Below are 13,500 nucleotides of genomic sequence, written 5' to 3'. Positions count from 1 at the left end.
CAGAAGCTAATCAAGAATACCAAAATTTGGAAGAGTAATCATGGAAACTACTAAATACCCTAAATTCTCTGGGTAGGTATCTTGCATTTTGCTCTGATGAAGACCATCTTCATTGTATCAGAATCCCAGTAAATGGAAAAATCACCTAACTTGATACGCCTTCTCTTGAATAAAAGAAGAAAATAAAGATGCCATTGCTAACCTGGTATCCTTGGCCTGAATTTGGTTAAGGGCCTATTGGTTGTGCGGATGGTTGTGCGGATCTCAATAGACAAGCTGAAAATTGTAGTATAACGTGGACTTGAATCTGCGGTGCTCATAGTACCTGGAAGAAAGAAATACAAATCCTACTAAGGGACAATTTAGACTGACAGATAGTCTATCAAAATAATACAGTGAAATGTTCTCAGTGTGTTCAGAGAATATAACAGTCAATCTAGAATTGTTTATACAGCTAAAGTAGTTTCCAAGAATGAGAACAAAATGAAGACAAATGAAGAGAAACTGAGCAAGTTTTCATTGAGATGACCTTCCGTAAAATAACTTCTGCTTTGGAATGAAAGAAAATCATCCCAGAAGGAAAGTCTGAAGTCCATCTTGGAAAGGAGAATAAGGAATAGGCTTTGACTATATAAATACCAATGAATTTATGTGTTATTAAATATGCTAGAATTTGGGAGTTGGACCATACTTGGCAGTACTGGAAGCTATTCCTCACTCTGTATTTAAGGATCACTTCCCATCGTGCTCAGTCAATCATATGGTAGCAGAAGTCAAACAGAAAAAAGCTAGAATCTTTGTTAATTGGACAATTCTGAAGGTACCCAGAAAGTCTTCTATGTATGAGAAATACAACATTTAACTACTTAGAATTTAGGAGGAAGAAAATTAAAATATTAGCTTTTTTTTGAAGGGATACACCAAGTTGTGCTTAGGGGTAACTCCTGGCTCTACACCCAGAGATCACTCCTGGGGAGACTTGTAGGACCACAGGGAGTGTTGGCTTGCCTATGCGGAACGCAAGTGTCCTACCCATTTTGCTCTCTCTTCAGCCCCTATTTGCTTTTGGATTTATGTTATACATACAAGACATACTTCTTGTATGTTGTTACATTCAAGGCACATTTCTCATTAGTAAAAAAGTGAAAATATTGAATTTTGAAGATACATTATTCAATTTGTAAAATTTATGAAGGAGGAAATAGAGAAATAAGAACCCTCCCCAAAATTCACAAAGTTCAACAATATTAATAGCCAAGAATTTGACCTCTACTTTGCATTTGTGTTTAGAAGATATTTGACTATATATCATTTTATATTCATAGTACATTTTAAGGAAATATCGTTAGTATCCCATATTACAATCTTTTTGAAGACACAGATTTCATAAAAGAGGCAATATTGAAGTCCAGGCAACAAGTCTCAGATTCTTCCACAAAAACTAATATTTTAGAAATAAGTATAATTATATCAAACTTTTAAATAAACATAGTCTGATATTGTATATCCTACCAAAGATTATTAATTTTTAAAAAGATGTTTATAGAAAATTTATCAGCATTTTTGAGACGCTAATTTCCTACAAATTTATCTATAATCTTATACAAATTCAACCAAAATACCAGCAGAAATATTGGAGAAACTTTCAAGGAAATATTTAAAGAGAATTAACTGTAGATATAAAAATCAATGTTTCCATATTTATTAATTTAATTTTACTTATTAATGCAATATGGAACAATATTGATTAAAATAATTAAAAATGTCATCTTGGTCTTGTAGTTGGCAAAGGACAGGGGAGCATTGCGAATACTTTTCCCGACTTCTGCTGGATCGGCAAACACTGGTGCTCTTCTCTCTTTGAGGTCTTCCTTTATCACTTCTCTGCATAGCTTTGTGAGGTCAGATGTTAGCTTGTGGTTGGCTGAGGCTCGCGCCAGACCAAGTTGGTGAATGAGCTAGAGAGTTTCCAACAATAGGCATCTTTCTGTGGCTTTCCCACTATTGGCATTTCTCGCACAGTCATGGAGGTGCTGAAACAGTTATTTGTATTCCTCTTGGATGTTGTCAAGGACAGCAGCTTCTCATATTGCCACCATAGTGCCAAAGAGTTCCCAGTTGGTGGTCATTCTGGGAGTTCTATTCTTAAACTTTGCAGTCCTTTCTCCCTGCTCTGTGAAGTAGAATTTTGTAAGAAGGAGACAGTAGTCTGATCCCGTTTGGAATTTTGGGACAACAGCAACATCAGTCAGGCAAAAGTGACGATTGAATATGATATAGTCAATTTCATTGTTGAACTTTCTAATGGGAGGCTCCCATGTCCAATGTTTAGATTCAGGCTTCTGGAACTGTGAGTTACCAGGGATGATCTTGGTCAAAATGATGAACTCAGACAGTCTCTTACCCTCTTTGTTCCATTCTAGGCCATGGGTCCCTATGTCGAGTTCTGCAGGTAACCTCCTCAGAACTATCTTGGCATTAAAATCACCAACAATGATCTTATAGAAGGTGTGGTCTTCTTTATAGAACTTCTCCAGCTCCACGCAAAACTTCTCAATTTCTTCTTCATTGTAGTTAGATGTTGATGTGTAGACAACGAAGATAGAAACTGCCAGCAGTTAGCCACATCTATTCAACCATAATCATCTGATTTGGGTTGTTAGGCATTCGAATGAATCATTATTCATGGCCAAGTTTATGTTGACAAGGACACCAACACCACCGACACCTCTATTGCGGCGTGTTCCTAGGAACAGTTTTTCTCCAGTGTCAAAAATGGCGTGATGTGACCTATGCCTTCTTGTCTCAGTCATACCAGTGATGTTGTACGTGATCTTCTGCACTTGCGCCGTCAGGTCCTCAATAGATGCTTCCGATGCCAGTGTACATGTGTTGAAAGTACAGACAGTCATTTTAGTCCTTCTTCGTTTTTGGCACCCTACGACATCCTGATGGATCTATCACATTTTCCAGAAGGGCAATGGAGAAGATTATCCATGACTTCTACTGTTGGATAGCCATGTCTGCCTGCCCACATACCAAACATGCAGGATCGATATGTCATTCCCAAAGTTCTCCCTTCTGAAATCTGACTTGCCATTTTGTTGGTAAAGAAGTGTACAGCACCTGGTCCAGACAAGGTCAGACCCGAACACCTGAAGAATCTGCCACCAGTACTCATCAATACACTGGCTCAGCTCTTCACATGCTACCTGTCTGAATGCAAGATTCCATCCCAAAGGAAAACCAGAAGGACTGTTCTGTTGTAAAAGAAGGGAGACATCCACAACTTCGGCAACTATCACCCGATCCACCTGTTGTCCATCGTCTACAAGTTTTTCACTCGAGTCATCCTGAGTAGAATAGGCAAACACTAGAAGAAAGGACAACCATGAGAGCAAGCCAGGTTCCAAAAAGGATACAGCATATCCACACAGTGACCAAGAACATTAAAGGTTTCACGAGAGTTCACGATGCCACTCTGTCCAACATTCATCGATTTAAAGAAGGCCTTTGATTCTATTCAGACTGAAGTGGTCATCGAAGCCCTAGCCAAACAGGGCATTCAAACTCAGTACATAAGAATCCTCTGACAGTTGTATTATGGATTCACCACCAGGATCTCACCATTCTACAAAGAAGTGATCATCAACGTCTAGAGAGGGGTTTGGCATGGTGATACCATTTCACCTAAACTCTTCAGTGCCACCCTGGAGAATGTCATGTGAAGACTGGAATGGGAACAAATGGGAGTGAAGATAGATGGTCAGCAACTACACCACCTCCACTTTGCTGATGACATCGTACTAATAACACCAAACATTCGTCAAGCGGCACAAATGCTGGCTGACTTCAACTGTGAATGTAGAAAGTCAGACTGCAGCTGAATCTCACCAAGACAATGTTCATGAAAAAATGAACTAGTTCCTGATGTCCCATTTGCTTTCAATGGAATGAATATCTCTGAATGCAGCAGCTATATGTGCCTGCATCGAGAACTCAACATGAGAAACAACTTGGCGCCAAACTGCACAGGAGGAAGAGAGTGGCGTAAAGCACCTTCAAGAGTGTCGAAGAAGTTGTTAAGAGGACGAAGAACCTCCAGCTCTGGGCACATCTTTTCGACTCTACCATTCTTCCTGAGCTAATATATGCCTCAGAGACCTGGGACCTACGAAAACAGGATGAGAATGCTATTCGGGTCACCAAAGGAGGAATCAAAAGAGCTATGCTTGGAGTATCACGCTTCACTCAAGTGAGAGAAGGAATCCGGAGTTCTCACCTCTGTCGACGATCAAGAATCAGGGATGCTGTCTTGTTTGCCAAGGAGTCAAAACTCAGATGGGCCAGACACATATTGTGATTTTGAGATGACCCCTGGACTAGAGCTATTACTGACTGGATTCCATGGGATGTCCAAAGGACATGTGGCCACCCACCTACCAGATGGTCAGACTTCTTCGTCAAAACCCTGAGCAAACGGTTTGAGGCTCTTCATGTTCCTGGAATGAGCAGATGACATTGGACTACAGTAGCACACGACAGGTACAAATGGAGATGCTAGTGGCACCCGCTCAAACAAATTGACGATCAATGGGATGACAAGTGACAAGCGACAATTAAAAATGACTATCAGAATTTAGTGGGGCTTGTTATTGAACAATTGATACATTAACTTGCATAGAAATTTAACTATCTAATAGATGAAAATTACATGTTATGGATGATTTGCTGAAGACAAATCACAACACATAACTATACTTTGTGAACATTAGAAATTTTTTAACGCAATTTAATTTTATTGTCACTTCTGACTTTATATACCTCTCAGTGATATTTTTACCAAACAATTCAATGATATTACCAAAATTTATATATGAATATGTTAGAAAAATAATTTCTCCTCTCCTGAGTCTCTCACATTGCACAGGGCCCATATTTCTGAACACATTTCTGAGACCAATGTACAATTTAGAAAGCAAGGAAAAGAGATTAGAAGCAATGAGTGCTTTTCCTTTGCTCGATATCATTGATCAAATAATCTGTCTGTGCTCATATAACAGGTCTGAGAAAATAGTGTAGTTTTATTAGTGGTAACTTTTCAGAATCAATAACTTTTCTAATGAATATAAAAGCCTGGGTGCCTTGCAGTCCAAATTCATGCAATTGGATTGCTTGTTGTAATCAAGCACCAGCATTAATGTTTTGATGTCATAAAATAAGTGTTTAGTAATTTAGTCCTCTACTGCTTCTGGCATTTCTACTCTTTGTTGGCATATAAAGCAGAAATTTCTTCTGTTGCAAAAAAGTAATTTATTGAATCTTTTTTTATCACCTACAATTAATAGGCTATTGGCTTGCAAGACTTTCTATTCAAACATTAGTGGACAGTAGTTGGCTTGTACCAACCTTAACAAATTGAAATTCAATCCAAATCAATAAGTATTTTATTCAATTTGATATGGAATGGAAATAATCATCACATTTTATAATGAGCATACCTAATTTCAATTCTAGTACTATGTATTTATGTCAGATAATAAAGCATAACTTCTGCTTCTGTAGTTCCCTGGAGTTGACAAATGTATTCCTTAGATGTGTATTTAGCAGAGAAAAATTTTGGAGATGTTAAAGAAAGAGTAAGCCTAGACAAAATTTAAAAAATTATAAATATCTACCTAGAACTGGTAAGCATTCATTGGTTTTAAAAACAATTATGCTAGTTTGTTTTCTACACAGAGAGCAAAAAAGATACGTAATGCTGTATCATCTTATTATCATGGCAACTATCTTGCTTATATGCAATATTTCCAAAAAATACTGTGAATAAAATATTATGTTGTTCTTAGTTTTAAAAATCATGATAGGCTATCAACATTAAAATAATTAAATACACTGTGCAGTCAACTTCTGCTGCATAACAAATGATGCCAACCTCACTTGTTGAATATAACAGTCATTTATATAGCTCATCCTATAGGTCTACCATTTAGGCTGAATTTTGCAGAGTACTTCTGGCCTTCGATTCACTTAGGCACCTTTGATAACCTCGGTCAACTTGTTGACCAGATGAGAGACTGCTAACCTCTAATATATATATATATATATATCTGCTGAACGATCAACTGTTATCTGGGTGAGGGGGGTTATGTGTGTGCCATCCTCTAGAATGTTTGTCTGAGATTATTTTTGTAGTGATTTCAGGAATCTGAGAATAGCAATAAAAAAATCTTAAAGCATAAGGATTATTCAAACCTCTCCATGTGTTATATTTGTTGATGGACAATTCACTGAAGCAGATATTTAATCCCAGTGTCTATTTGATAGACCACTAACAACGTACATGTACAGAGCGAAAGAATTGCAGCCAATGCTGCTACGATCAATCTACCATGGACCCTGACTAAAGCACTGACTCAGATCCATTCCCCTGTCCTTTCAGCTCTCCACCCAACTGATCAATAGGTGAATCATCACTTTCCCATTTCTACTGGGCTAAGCTATACTTCTGAAGATTTAAATACCATTTTACCTAAACTTGAAAGCAAAATTAAGCTGTTCTGTGTATGATAACAAGTTTTATAGAAAGAAATAACTTTTCTATAATTAAAAGTATCAAATATTCCTAATAGCTTGTGGGCATATTTGAAAAGTGGCACCAAACAGCTACTTTTTACATATTTATCAATTAAAATATATTTTTAATTGCCTAAATGCTAAGTCAGAGTACTGATAGACTTTTATCTTTTATCTCCCAAATAAACCATAGGTTGGACTATGCTGCAGGCAATCCTCAAGCCAAAACTGTTTCCTGTGTACCTCTGGTGACTAAAGCACTGTTCAGTAGGAAGTGACACTTTTGTTCTAAAAGTCCCTTGAACATTAAAGGATTCCCCAGAATGAAGACAATTTTAACTCTGTTTTCTTTTTTCTAGCCTATGATTTAATAGTATGTACAAAATCAATTATGCACCATTGATTCCTACTTCTTGTGATGGTTTTAGGAGGAAAATTTAATTCACTTATACATTTTTTATTTAGTGCAGTACCTTTTTACTTTGTGGAACCCCTAAGACATTAACTACACTTAATTTTAGGTTTTCAGCTTCATTCTTTTTATACCTAGTTAGTTATTCTCATTCTAGATTTATAACATTGCCCACCATTTCTAAAATATAATTAAATCCATTTAAAACATTCCAAATTTTTTATGAACTTCCACATTTGAAATTGCAAACTCAGATTCTTTAATTTATATCCCCCTTACCATTTCATACATTTTTCCATTAATGTTTCTTATTTATGTTGTGTTTTTTGGAAAGCAAAATAACTATGCAAAATAACTTTTTCAAAAATGAAAAAGTGGGGAAAGAGAGAGAAAGAGAGAGAAAAGCCTGCCATATATACAGGCTGAGGGTGGTGGTGGGAGGTGCTGGGAAATGTAGATAGCAAAATTTAACACTTAATACAGGGAAGAAATGCACAAAAAACAGGTTATTCAGTAGGTCAATGACCTTACAGCCCCATCCTACTTATTCCCAAACACAATTCTACTCAAGGAAAAGACAAACTAGAACTTCCCACACCCTTCTTCTACCAGTTCTTTGGGTCAACAGAGACGCAGCACAACTCCAGACTTCACTGCACTGTGGATTGTGAAAGAAGACCTTTTTCTTTTTAAAAAAGCTGTAGTATAAGTATTTGGCTTTCTGATGCAGAGCTGAGGACCCACATTTAGTTTTCTTAGCAATAAATTCCTGACAACTTTGCCTCTTTACCTGTAAAAACTGGTAAAAATAGACAACTTGTGGGATTTAAGTGAGAATGAAATTATATGAGGGACTAATTAAGTTTCAGTTGTATTCATTTGTTTTACATGAAGTATTATATTCATAGCATGCATGCAATTTCCTTTCTCATTTCAAGGTAATGTTTCTCTTGGCCCTACTGCGTTGTTAGTGAAATGTTTATTAAATCTGCTTTAGTAAAATTATTTTTATACTGCATTCGCTGCCTCCTCCCATTGTAATTACACAATTATGAAATATTTTTCTCCTTTCGTATGCCAAACTCTACTTGTATATGATAATTTAAAATGAAAAATATAGCATAAAATATATAGTTTCCATCAAATAATTCTCAGTGAAGACATCTTTAACATGGCATAGTTTTCATAGATATTTTAAAAATTTTTTCTACTTTAGGATTACCATATTTTATAGGGTTAACAGAATAGAAATTTTCCTTGATATCTAACACATGTATAGTACCATTGGTCAGTTTCTAACATTAGAATACCAATATGAATTTTACCAGACTCTCTTTGCTTCTGATTTTTGCCTTGGATAAACTATCATCAATATGTACTTTTCAAAAGTTTTACTGCCTTTCAAACACTGAACTAGCTCCAGTCGAAAATAACAGAAAAAATATAAATGAATCCGGTCCACAGGAACTTAGTCTATTATTATAGCTTTGATCTATGTTATCAATGTTATAAAAACTAGAATATAAAATGCTGCAAATTCTATGGATACATATATACACAGTTTTCCTAACCTAAATTTATGGTTGTAGAATAATTTTCCTCGGTTACTGAGGTATCTAAAATGAAAATCTAAAGGATAAATAAAAGCTACCTACATGAAGCACGAAATGGGGAAAGAAAAAAGTAATTCTCAACAAAGTTCCTTTATACATAAAAGAACTATCAGGGGTGCCAGAAAGATAGTCAGTTATAGGAACTTCCCTCACATACAGTCAACCTGAGTTTGATCCTTGCCATTTCTTATGGTCTCTTTAGCCTGCCAGAGTGATTCCTGAGCACAGAGTGAAAAGTAAGCCCTGAGCATCACTAGATGTGGCTTAAAAACAGAACAATAAAGAACTGAAAGTAGTCAGGGCACACACATACACAGATAGATGTATGTGTGAGTGAATGAGAGAGAAAGATGAGAGAGGGAGAAGGAGAGAGGGAGAAAGAGAGAGAGGGAGAGAAAGAGGAAGAGAGAATTTGAAACCAGAAGAAGGGAAAGCTAGAAAATTTGAGGGAGACAAGATCAATGGGTTTACAGAGAACAAATATGTAAAATTACATTTAAAATAATCACATTTACTTCTTCATATTCAACTACCTCAAAAGTACCTAATTTGAAATAAAGAAAATACTTAATTTACATATATATATATTACATGTATGTATGTATGTGCATGTATTTGTATACTTGATTATACTGGCTGGTTTGGGGAGAGTACAATCCTTTGACAGGAAAATATATCTTACCAAGTTCAATCATTAAAAGAAAAAAACTGAGGCCAGATTGTGGTATAAAACATGACCACTTTTTTTCTTAATAAATACTGCCTGGCAGCTGGCATAGAGAAGGGACCACTAAGTGAATGATGCTTGGAGGATTCACTCGGGATGGGAGATGCATGCTGAAAGTGGACTATATACCAAGCATGTTGGCCACTTACTGCCTGCATTGCAAACCATAACACCCAAAAGAAGAGAGAGAGAGAGAGAGAGAGAGAGAGAGAGAGAGAGAGAGAGTAAAAGAGAATGTGCCTGCCACAGAGGCAGGAGAGGGGATGTGGTGGGGGTGCAGGAGAGATACTAGGAAACATTGGTGGTGGAAAATGTGCACTGATGGAAGGATGGGTACTAGATCATTTTATGACTGAAACGTAATCACGAAAGTTTGTAAGTCTGTAACAGCACATCATGGTGATTCATTAGAAAATCTAAAAAATTAAAAATAAAAATAATAAATTAAAAATAAAAGTAACAGTGATAAAATAATAGTAATAGTAATAATAATAATAATACTTTATGGGAACATAGAACACCCGTCCATGCTGTCTTCATCACAGCAACTCGGAGGGGGGTGGGTTGATTTTCCCTCCCCGCACCAACAGAGCCCAGGCAGCCTAAAACCTCCAGAACCCAACAGCTGCCAGGCTCACTGCCACTTGGACAAGCCTCACCCATGATGGAATCTGGAAGAAAAAAAAAAAACAGGTATGCAGGACCCATGACTGAAATTTCCAACCTTGCTCAGAGCAGAAATGTGCCTCCACTTCCCATCTCCCAAGTCTTCTGGTAGCTTGGCTGTCACACCCACAAGTTGCCCCTGGCTCTGTACAATCTCATCAACTGCCATGATCCAGAGACTTAGAAATAAAGATCCCAGAAGAGATCAACATAGGCCTTACCCATGAGTGAGCCTGCTCTATAATCATTGTTTAAATTTTAGAATTCCTGGAGCAACCTCTCATACTCTACCCCACTGATGTACCAAACTTTGGAGAGCACAATTTGGGATTTGGGGTGGAAACACTTGAAATATGGTGTTGGGAAGGTGCAATAGTGGTGGAATTGGTGTTTAAATATTAAATACAATTAATTATTGTGAACAACTTTATAAAAAATAAAACAAAATTTGGAAAAAATAAAAAAATAATTATAATGACAAGGCAATGGATAGAGCTCAGTGATGGAGCTCATGTCTTCCACAGAGTTTATCATGCCTAAATATGATAAGCCTCATGTCCCACTGAATATCACATCCATTCTTTGATATTTGTCACACCCTCTTTCCCTCATCATTTTTTCTTACTCTCAGTTCCTACTTCCCTACCCGCCACAAGTGTGTGCCAAAAGTTTCCTGGTAATATATATGGTTAAATCCAGATAACGTGGTGAATAAAAGCAAGAGGTGCCCTAATCCCAAGCAGAAACTAGGAACCTACTCACTTTCACAAAACCCCTTCCTAATGATGTAGGATGGGAATAAAAACTGTAGTAGAGAAACATAAAACAACATTCTGCTAAATAAAGACACAATTGATCAATGGGAATGACTGCTTCACGATCCATTATTACTGATTTTTTGCAACATATTCATAAACATATCTTGACTATTTGCTTTCAGAAAAAAAACAAATAAATAAACTCTACATAATACTTTTGTGTTTTGTTTTGTTTGGGGGTCACACCTGGCAGTGCTCAGGGGTTACTACTGGCTCTGCTCAAGGAACCATATGGAATACCAAGGATCTATATCTGCTAATGCAAGCACTGCTACCCTCTGTGCTACTGCTTCAGACCCTCTTCAGAATATTTTTCTTAACTAATATAAAAAGAACAAGTAGAAGTTAAGTACCAGTGAGTGAACAGTACAAATAAAGATGCCTGTGAGTGAGCTCCCTATTTTACCAGTTATAAGTAAACATTCCTTGAGAAAAATTAAAATTCTTCATTAATTTTATTCTTATCAAATATTTGAATCTAATTATTTTATCTACTTTCAGGACATGAGAGAAAATAATGATTTTTTATTTTAAAATACTTAAGATAAAAATCTATTAGTAAAACTATTTTATTCAAATATCTAAAGACTAAATATTGTTTGGATTTTCAAAGAATATTTGCTCTATCAAAGATTGACTTTAACTGAATTTAGCCCTATATTAAGTTCCTCCCTGACTGGAGAGTTTCTTTTCTTTTACAATAAACTTTTCTATTTATATATGTATAACTTTAAAGCTGACAGACACTTTTAGTTTCTTAAAGTCAATTAAATTGAATACTAAGTTGTCTTGAAAGACAGCATTCACAAAATTGAATTAACCATAAAGATGGAAAGTCTTTTGAACTTAATATTATAGAGACTCAGAAAGTAAGAAACAAGCAAAGGCACAATAGTTATTATGACCATGCAAATTATAGTGTACAATTGTGTTCAGTTTCCAATTCAAATGATGCTCAATTTTCCATTCCGTATTTGTTCTCACTTCTGGATAAAAACAATAAAGTAAATCACATGTATAAGCTAATTTAATCTTGCTAGTTATGTTTGGCAAACTGCTTGAGGAATCATTGTGGATAATCAAATAAATTAGATGCCAAAATCAATGAACCATAGGTAAATGAGGTGAACTGCAAGTTTACCATCTAACCATTATCCAAGACAAAGATACACTGCATTTGGTTGCTTGTTGATTTCATTTTCCTTGATTTAAGAGTGCTTTTGTCCAACTCTATTTAAAATCTAGAGTTGTGCAGTGCCTACAGAGTGTGAATGACAACTGATGCTTTTACAAACTTGACTCTGAAATATTGAGTGTGTAACCAAATCCCATTTGGACCTTTCCCTTATGGAATCCTAACTTCTAAGTGTTACCTAGATCGTTGCCAGAATGATTAAACTGGACTGTACAGAGAAGTGAGAACTTAGAAATATAATGGATGAACTCTCGCTATAATCTATCTGATATAAGCACACAATTCCAGATAGCACTGGGGTCAATAAGTCAGACTGATTAATGGGCATGAGCAGCTCAGAAGCAGTGGCAGTTCAAAGACAATAAATCTTACACTATAGCCAAAATCTAACCAGCTCTTTGGGAGAAGACAAGAAAGACGATAAGTAGCACAATAACCACAGCAGTGAAAAAAATATCTAAATATCTGAACTTGTCTAAATAAAACAAATCTCTGTCCCCTAAATACAAAAATGAAAAACAACCAGATCCTTTTCCAGTTCATAAGCATAATGATTGGGTATTGAACCGTTTGTGTGACATGTGCCTCCCTTACATTTTCTTAGGCACTTGGGACATTTCCTATCTGATATGGAAAAAAATATATCTAACATTCATAAAGGATATTAGCAAAAACTAAAATTAAAACTTCAAAATTAGCCTGTGGGGCAGAGAAACTTTTCTTTTTAGTAAAGAATATTTATCTTAAATCGATTTCCAAAATGTCAACAAATCATTTTGAAACAGTGGTAGTAAAGAAAAATATAGTATTTTACTTTAAAAAGAGTGTATGGCAATTTGACTTGAAAGAGCAGAATTTTCTTTGAATAAGCAAATATCAAAATGAAAATTTGGGGGGAAATCTCTGTTTTAAGTAGTCAAAACCTAAGGACAAGTAATGTTTGTAGAGACAATGAACACTTTCACACTTAGGCAGAAAAAGTTCTGGAAATAAACATCTTTTTTGAAAAGTAACCCATCTAATGCTCAATTAAACATGCATGCGCGTGCACACACACACACACACACACACACACACACACACACACACACATACACACACAGAGTTAATTGCTTTAAGTCCCCCATATTGCACAGTCCATCTTGACAACATAATCCTCATTTTATTACCTTCTTAACAGGGACTGGTAGATTGAACTAAGCCTCCTAAAACTTGAAATCAGAAGATGTCACCTTGTAGTGGCATAGTTGATGGGCCAGAACCCAACTAGTTGATCTAGTTGATGGGCTAGAACCAAACAATAGTCAGCACTAAACTAAAATAGTTTAAATTTTTATAAAAAATTTGATGCCTGAGAATCTTTGAAAACAATGAAAGAGAAGTCCATGGTTACTGCCAGATTTCTATCCCCTTTCCTCCTGTGCCTGAACGATATTGCAGCAAGGGGGCATTTGACGCTATATGATGAGAAATTGTTGGGAGGGGGGCAGGGT

General features: G+C 36.1%; 1 non-coding gene across 1 annotated transcript; it reads left to right on the top strand.

Annotated features, from left to right (window-relative positions):
* The first annotated feature begins 12,533 nt into the window (after positions 1 to 12,533).
* Positions 12,534 to 12,637, top strand: LOC130023832 (small nucleolar RNA U13). Its single transcript, XR_008792501.1, has one exon. It is a non-coding gene; the product is annotated as a small nucleolar RNA U13 (small nucleolar RNA).
* The last annotated feature ends 863 nt before the right edge of the window (positions 12,638 to 13,500 follow it).

This window comes from Sorex fumeus, unplaced genomic scaffold (genome assembly GCF_029834395.1).
Source record: "Sorex fumeus unplaced genomic scaffold, SorFum_2.1 ptg000024l, whole genome shotgun sequence".
In the NCBI taxonomy this organism is placed as follows: Eukaryota; Metazoa; Chordata; class Mammalia; order Eulipotyphla; family Soricidae; genus Sorex; species Sorex fumeus.
This window is presented reverse-complemented; position numbering and strand designations above follow the sequence as displayed.